Source organism: Lolium rigidum, chromosome 4 (assembly GCF_022539505.1).
Source record: "Lolium rigidum isolate FL_2022 chromosome 4, APGP_CSIRO_Lrig_0.1, whole genome shotgun sequence".
In the NCBI taxonomy this organism is placed as follows: Eukaryota; Viridiplantae; Streptophyta; class Magnoliopsida; order Poales; family Poaceae; genus Lolium; species Lolium rigidum.
In genome coordinates, this window is record NC_061511.1 from 17,012,849 (window position 1) to 17,021,871 (window position 9,023).

Consider the following 9,023-nt stretch of genomic DNA (forward strand, 5'->3'; position numbering starts at 1 on the left):
TTGTAGGTAAAAACATGGGTTGTCTCCCATAAGCGCTTTTCTTTAACGCCTTTCAGCTAGGCGCAGAAAGTGCAAATCAAGTAACATCGAGAGTAGAAGCATCAACATCATTACCAGGGGTGTTGGGAGTTTTCTCAACCAAGCATAGTATATTTGATATATAAGTTTTAGCGTCTCCCTTTTCATTAGTCTTGGGCTTGCTACTCTCATCGAACAAATTTTCAGGAACAAGCCAAGCATAGTTATTTTCTAGTGCATCATTCATAGCTAGGAGTTTACATGGTATTGGTGCTTTGATTTCCCCACCATCATTAATGTTATTAGTGTACCTTATTCTATCCATGTCCATTTTTTCAAGGAGACCAATAAAATTGGTATGAGAACCTAGCATATTAAATTTAGCAAAAACCTTTCTAGCCTCTCTTGCTAGACCACCAAATTCTCTAAGAAGAGTTTCTAGAACAAAATCTTTCTTTTCCCCTTCTTCCATATCACCAAGTGTAAGAAACATGTGTTGGATTATAGGATTGAGATTAACAAATTTAGTTTCCAACATGCGAACTAAAGCAGCAGCAGCAATTTCATAGGTAGGTGCAAGTTCTACCAAGTGTCTATCTTCAAAATCTTCAGTGATACTAACATGATTGAAAAATTCTTCTATATTATTTCTCCCAACTATGGACCCACGTCCTACCGGTATGTCTTTTGTGGTAAAATTAAAAGGAAACATGATGCAATAAACAAAAAGTAAACTAGGTAAACAAAGTAAATGCAAGTAACTAATTTTTTTTTGTGTTTTTGATATAGTGAGCAAGAGAGTAAATAAAGTAAAACTAGCAACTAATTTTTTTTGTATTTTGGTTTAGTGCAGCAAACAAAGTAGTAAATAAAATAAAGCAAGACAAAAACAAAGTAAAGAGATTGAGAAGTGGAGACTCCCCTTGCAGCGTGTCTTGATCTCCCCGGCAACGGCGCCAGAAAACAGGCTTGATGCGCGTAGATGTACACGTCCGTTGGGAACCCCAAGAGGAAGGTATGATGCGCACAGTGGCAAGTTTTCCCTCAGAAAGAAACCAAGGTTGATCGAACCAGGAGGAGCCAAGAAGCACGTTGAAGGTTGATGGTCGCGAAATGTGATGCGGCGCAACACCAGGGATTCCGGCGCCAACGCGGAACCTGCACAACACAACCCAAGTACTTTGCCCCAACGAAACAGTGATGTTGTCAATCTCACCGGCTTGCTGTAACAAAGGATTAAACGTATCGAGTGGAAGATGTTTGCAAAGAAAATAGTAAAACACAATTGCAGTAGATTGTATGCTATGTAAAGAATAGGACCGGGGTCCACAGTTCACTAGAGGTGTCTCTCTCATAAGATAAAAGCATGTTGGGTGAACAAATTACAGTCGGGCAATTGACAAATAGAGAAAGGCATAACAATGCATATACATGATATGATAAATATAGTGAGATTTAATTCGGGCATTACGACAAAGTACATAGACCGCCCTCCAACTGCATCTATGCCTAAAAAGTCCACCTTCAGGTTATCATCCGAACCCCATTCAGTATTAAGTTGCTAAGCAACAGACAATTGCATTAAGTATGGTGCGTAATGTAATCGACAACTACATCCTTAGACATAGCATCAATGTTTTATCCCTAGTGGCAACAGCACATCACAACCTTAGAACCTACTGTCACGATCCCAGGTGTCAATGAAGGCATGAACCCACTATCGAGCATAAATACCCCCTCTTGGAGTTAAGAGCAAAAACTTGGCCAGAGCCTCTACTAATAACGGAGAGCATGCAAGATCATAAACAACACATAAACAATAGATTGATAATCACCATAATCATAGTACTCTCTATCCATTGGATCCCGACAAACACAACATATAGTATTACAGATAGATGATCTTGATCATGTTAGGCAGCTCACAAGATCCAACAATGAAGCACAACAAGGAGAAGACGACCATCTAGCTACTGCTATGGACCCATGGTCCAGGGGTGAACTACTCACTCATCACTCCGGAGGCGACCATGGCGGTGTAGAGTCCTCCGGGAGATGAATCCCCTCTCCGGCAGGGTGCCGGAGGCGATCTCCTGAATCCCCCGAGATGGGATTCGCGGCGGCGGCGTCTCTGGAAGGTTTTCCGTATCGTGGCTCTCGGTACTGGGGGTTTCGCGACGGAGACTTTAAGTAGGCGGAAGGGCAACGCGGGGGGCCACACGAGGGGCCCAGGGGGCAGGCCGGCGCGGCCAGGGCTTGGGCCGCGCCGCCCTGTCATCTGGCCGCCTCGTGGCCCCACTTCGTTATCTCTTCGGTCTTCTGGAAGCTTCGTGCAAAAATAGGACCCTGGGCGAAAGTTTCGTCCAATTCCGAGAATATTTCCTTACTAGGATTTCTGAAACCAAAAACAGCAGAAAACAGCACCTGGCTCTTCGGCATCTTGTTAATAGGTTAGTTCCAGAAAATGCATAAATATGACATATAATGTGCATAAAACATGTAGGTATCATCAATAAAGTAGCATGGAACATAAGAAATTATCGATACGTTGGAGACGTATCAGACATCTTCTTCTTCTCCTAGTGCACCGCGCTGTCGCTCATGCCTGCTTCTTCACTCGCTCATCGTGCATTCGAAGTTCCATGAGATAACGTTGTTGAGGCACTTCCCTAAAAAGGGGAAGGGCACCCTAACTTCTATCCGCAGAGAGGGTACTGTACATAGAAGAGAGTGGGAGTCCAGCCGTCGCGCGATGTACGGGTGGTGGCCAGCTAATGGGGCCGAGGAGGAGTGGCTGGATACAACGGTCTTGATGGCGAGCAAGGAGGGCTCAGCGTCGACGTTCTTGGTGGAGGTCGTCGAGGAGGGGTCAACCTTCTTGAGCGTGAACGAGGAGGCATCAGTGTTTTTGGTTGAGGTCGCCCACAACGAGCCGGAAGCGTTGTTGTTCTTTGCCACGAGTGAGGAGTCATCGAAGGTTTCCTCCGGGAAGGGAAGCAAATACTCTGCGTACAAGCTTCACTAACCTAGTCTATGATAACTGGTATTTGTCAATGGTGCCCACAGCTGCTAGCTCTTGGTTCTTGGTCTGGATTTGGGAGACGTTTTCTTGAACAACTTAAGTGCGGAAAAGAAATAAAAAAAGGTCTCTTCCTCCTCGAATCCATATGTGCGATGGTCCGAAATAAATTAAAATAGTTACAATTTATACTGAACTCTTATAATTTTCAAAGTTCTTTATTTCCATGTTACAGTATTTTTGTGAATCATGTTATAATATTAAAAAGTGCAATCTTCTATCATTTAATTAAGACATTTAGCCACATAGCAATGTTGCCAAATTTTAATTGAATTTATATATTTATTATATAATTGTAATGTATCCTCTAGTAAATTTTTTTTATGCTAAATGGTAAACTATATTTTTAAATAAAATATCCTTGAATTATTTTCATTAAATAAATAAACAATGCAATGTATATGTATTATGGCAAACATCTCTAGATCATAGGCTTAACAAATATCTCCATAGAGGTTTCTGGTAAACAACGAGTTAGCTATATTTAACGAAACTACTAGAGTGTAAATTGAACCGTTTGCATGATTCATGCTAAAAAAAAAAATGTGTCTTACAAGTTTCAATGGGTTCAGCAATAAGTTATGAACGTTTTCAAGTTTTGCTATACTTCTTTATCTGGTATTTGCTTGCTGTAGTTTGTGCCCGTGAGCTGATTTCTCATGTTGTAGTTTGTCTCTACAAGACTACAAATTACTTCCTAGAAACTACACATTCTTGTTTTATTTTTTATGGTACTTCAGGCAAACATCTATTTCATAGAACAAAATGTGTGCAAACACTGTGGATCTGAACAACGCCATATGGTAGAACCTAATGAGGCTCCGATATGAATAATGTGTTGAAACATTAAGAAGACGACATCTGCTTCAGCAACCCGACGTCGATGAGAGCGGCCACCTTCCTCACCACCGGCCTGGCCATGCTCCTTCCCCACCATGCCCCGACGCTGGCGCGCTTCTCCAGCAGCGGCGTGTATTCAGTGCCGGCCATGAGGCAGTAGGTGAAGGCAAAGTGCGTGAGATCAGCGAGGCTGAACTGCTGAAGAAGTCTCCGCCCAGGTACGGCGAGCTCGACAGCCGCGCCTCGTACACGTCCAAGATCTTCCCCAGCTTCCCAACGTTCTCGTCCACCACTGCCTGATCGCGGGCGCCCCCGATCAGCGGCATGATGACGCACTGCCGGACTATGTTGGAGATGGCCGGGTGGTACTGGTGCGCCTCCACCTCCGTCCACGCGTCCACCATGGCTGATTCCTCAGGGTTGGATTCTCGTAGGAGATCTTTGGGGGTGCCGGCGCGCAGGTCCGTACTTGCGGAGGATGTACCGCGAAATTGCGCGAGATTCTGTGATGTTGTCGCTGCAGATTAGTATCTAGTTGGTAAGACAAGTTAAGGTATGTGATGATGATTTGCGAGGTGATGTTAAACTGTCGATTGGTGTCATACCGAACAGCGTGATTTCCCCGTCCTCAAATGTAGGGATCTTGCCGAACGGCTGCAGTGTTAACATATGCAAAATTTTCTTAAATAACAATGAAGATCATAGACAACACAATCACCGGGAAGAGAAGTTTATCCCAGACCGGCATACCGCATACAGCTGAGCTTGTCTGATTGCGGGGAACAGTAATTGCGCATCTGAATCGTAGATGAAGATTGGAAGCTTACGTTTCGGGAGAGGTAGGGCTCGGTCTTCTGTTCCCGCGCAGCCATGTCGACGGGGACGAGCTCGTAGCCGACGCCGGTCTCCTCCAGGCACAACAGCACCGTCGCAACGAACGGAGACGCCACAACCCCGTACACCTTCACCGCGCCTGCCATCTCTCTCTCTCCCCTGCCTCCCTCGCTTTCTATCTCCTCTCTCTATGTGTAACTCTGTTACATAGGTTAGTCCATCATTATAAGAAGTTTCGAAGAAGGTGATTGCTAGTCGTACTTTGACCGATTTGTTCCGGGCATCCGGCTCCGGTTGTCTAAAACTATTGTTTTGCACGTTGTCGTGTTACTACAAAGACAAATTTGCCATCAAATTCTACTATGATATATTTTAAAATTCAACGGAAATTTTACATTATAAAAATGTAATTAGCATAAAAACTAGCATAAATTCACATGTATATCTGAGGGGTGAATCTAAATGTTCGTAAAGATGAATTGTTCTTTATAACACGAGAAAATTTAAATGTTCGTACTGAAGAATTCGAATTTTATATATACCTATTTTGGAAATGACAACTTTTAGAGCACTGGAGGTATGTTCTACCTTTACGTGTAAGTTCGATTCTATTCTTCTTGGTATTGTCACTGCCGCTATACTTTTCTAAGGTCTTGGAGTGCTTATGATCATCTAAGTAAAATTTTATTTATCTTGACTTGTGTCTCAAGTCGAGTTTCCTTCCTGTCCAAGGAACTACGACTTCATCCATAATGATGTTGTGCAAATCGATATAATAGCTGAATATATTACATCGATTTTTTTTGCCTTCCAAGTTAGTTTTTCCATGCTGACTTGTCAAGGCTGATTTTTAAACCAAAAAGTTAGTATCGAGCTGATATAATTCGTAAGAGTCACACTCGGCATCTGCATAGGTACGATGCGTGCATCGGCAAGCACGCGCACATACATACACAAACATATTTCTTCAAGTCTTTTTGACTAAATAGAAAAAGGCACTTACATGTATGACATTCTCAAAAATCATGAGAATGTGAGTTGACTATTGTCGCCTCCTCGAGGCACAATAGCAATGTGGCGACGAACGGGGATACCGCCAGCTCGTTCACCTTCAAATTCATCGAGTTAGCTTGTTTTGCCTAATGGGCAATGTACATGGCGAGCGTGACCTGGATGTGATGCAATATCTACCCACTGTATTCCTAAACTTAAACTAGTGTCCTGAAAGGGTCAGGCTTCTATAAAAAGTTGCCTATTGTTGTAATCAACTTTACCTTGCGTGGCTAAAAAGTTAAGTGGTGAGTTACTTTTACTGACGGACATAGGCCATTAGAACTGGAGTGAAGTTCTGTTGCTAATCCCCTGCGGAAAACTGACCTAAAACTTAAGCGAAGCACTTTGCTCCCAGATTTTGTCGTTGGAAATCACTCTTTGCCCAACTGCTGAACTGTGGTAAACATGTTCCCCCTCCATCTAAAAATAGGTGTCGCAACTTTATCTAGATACGGATGTATCTCTAACTAAAAAAGAAAATAAGAGATTGATGGCACTCATTGATGAGCCCGACATAAAAGCTGACGCTGGTAGCTTCCGAGAGAGATACCTTGAGAAACGTGAATGACAGTTTAGCTAATCTTAGACGAGAATAGGAGGCTAAATGGGCTGAGCGAGCTGGAGTAAAACACGTGCAACAAGGGGAAATAATACGAGATATTTCCACCTAATTGCCAACGGTAAGCATAAGAAAAAGAAAAAATTCTAGTTAGAGCAGGACGAAGGGACAATCGTAGGTGCGAGGACATTTGAAAATTTATATTACTGACTACTTGTTATCACCAGATTTTGGCTAAATCAGGAGGTGGGCCGCGATCAAGATGGGCTTAGAAGATTACATATGAAAGATCTATGAAGCGGCCTCGCACGGAGAAGTTGGGCTGGTTAGCCCGTGTATCTTAGTAGAATAAATTATGTATCGATTTAGAAGTTAGAGTTTATCTCGTGCACGGTTTAGTGCATGCCCACATTAGAAAGTCCCCTGGACTATAAATATGTACCTAGGGTTTATGGAATAAACAACAACTCACGTTCAACCCCAAAAACAAACCAATCTCGGCGCATCGCCAACTCCTTCGTCTCGAGGGTTTCTATCGGTAGCGACATGCTGCCTAGATCGCATCTTGCGATCTAGGCAGCACAAGCCCCACGTTGTTCATGCGTTGCTCGTATCGAAGCGCTTTTGATGGCGAGCAACGTAGTTATCATTAGATGTGTTAGGGTTAGCATTGTTCTTCGTTTAAGCATGCTTACGTAGTGCAACCCTTGCATATCTAGCCGTCCTCACGCCTATCCCGGGTGTGGGGGCGGCACCCCGCTTGATCATTATTTAGTAGATCTGATCCGTTACGATTGCTCCTTGTTCTACAAGGATTAGTTTAATATCCGCAATAGTTTGGCCTTACAAAGGGGGAGGATCCTGTGGCACGTAGGGTGGCGTTCGCAAGTCCTAAACGGGATGTTCCTAGGATCAACTTCATGTTGGTTTTCTGGCCTTGTTTAGGATCGGCTTACGAGCACCGTGCGTGGCCATCCGGCCCAACCTGGAGTAGGATGATCCGATTATGTGGTGAAAACCCTAAATCGTCGTAGATCTCATTAGCTTCATCTTGATCAAGCAGGACCACCAAGTATTCGTACACCCCGTACGGATCATGGGTGGATCGGCTCTTTGAGCCGATTCACAGGATAACCCGAGAGCCGATCGAGGCTCGTATTTAACGTTTACATGTATGCCCCGCAGAAACTAAGCGAGGCAATCTCATCACCTTCCCGACCAGGTATAGGTCAGGTGGCACGCCCTTGCACTTCGCAACGCCGCGTGTGACCGAAGAGCATTGCGCGCCGTCGCTCGGAGGGGTCTCAGCCAGCCGCAGCTCTAGGCTCCCCCGGCTCTACCGTGTTGACAAGGCCGCTGCCCGCCGGTGGGTTTTGGCAATCCAACACATTCTCGGCACGCCCGGTGGGACAATCGTCTACATCGACCACATCGCCATCTACATCCGAGATGGCGGACGGCACGCCAGTCACATGCGACGAGATCAAAGCCATCCTCGAAGCCGCACTCTTCGGCTCCTCCCACCGAACCCACCCCCATGACGTCAGGGGGAGGGGCCCCACGCCCGAAGGCGCGCTTGAGGAGAGAGATCTCTCCACCCCGTTGAAGGAGCGCACCAAGTCTCTGAAGCATGGGGATCTACCCAAGGGGCTCAGAAGGGAACATGACGGGATCAAGGAAACCCTTGGAGCCGAACTCATCGGCTCCGCTGAGAAGACCCGGCCGCGTGATATCGGGCTTGGTACGAACCCACGCCCGGGGCCCGGTGTCGACACGGTGGATCTCAGCCACCCCATAAATCGGCCAAGGTGTTCCTTTGGTGTCAATGTGGCAAGAGCCGCAAGCTACCACGGCAAAGAGGAAACAGAAGCAGCCACTCCCGTGGCAGGGATGAAGAAGGGGCCGATCCGTGCGGCCAACCCCGAGGTGAGGACATGCGGTACCTGGCAAGGGAGGGAATAAGAAGCATGCGGGATCAACGCCCACACTCTAAGCACCCTCTCGGCAAATTCGAGCAACACCAAGACCGACGTCGGCGCTACGGCGCTGACGAGGAGGGGAATGTCTGGTCTGATGCCGAGGTCGGAAGGTACCGCCAACATGGTAGAAGCAACAACGGGTACGGTCGTCGCGCCGAAGGGAGGCCAAGGGGACGGAGTGACACGGATAAGCACTGGGAGTGCCCGTTCTTCAAACATTGCTGGGACTCAGGGATGAGCCGATTGCCAACGATCGAGGACTGCCCGGAGTGCAAACAAGGGAAGAAGGGTGCCGCTAACGTGTCTGTGGTCAGCCGGCTAGGGCCTTCCCCGCATCGGAACAAGCGTGCTGAGTCCCCTCAGATGGAAGGGCTCGAGGAGCTGGAGGACGGTGGCGAAGAATACAAATATCATCAGCCCGGATGGTGTCCCGATGGGCTCGGCCGTTCCCGGGAGCAAAAAGTCCAGCGTCCGCGTGAGTTGGAAGAAACCGAAAGATTATACCCGCGCACGCTAAGGAAAGCACGGCCTGATTTGGCCGCCAAAATCCCGCGAACCCCGGACGAGGAAGGTCAGCCACAAAGAAAAGAGTGGCGCCCCAAACAGAGAAAAGCCGATGATGAAACATCGGCCGGCACAAATATGGTGTTCATCCTCCCTT

At 46.3% G+C, this 9,023-nt stretch overlaps 1 pseudogene; it reads right to left on the reverse strand.

The window, feature by feature from the left end:
- Positions 1-3,943: 3,943 nt before the first annotated feature.
- On the reverse strand, positions 3,944-4,917 carry LOC124706936 (annotated as a pseudogene).
- Positions 4,918-9,023: the final 4,106 nt, after the last annotated feature.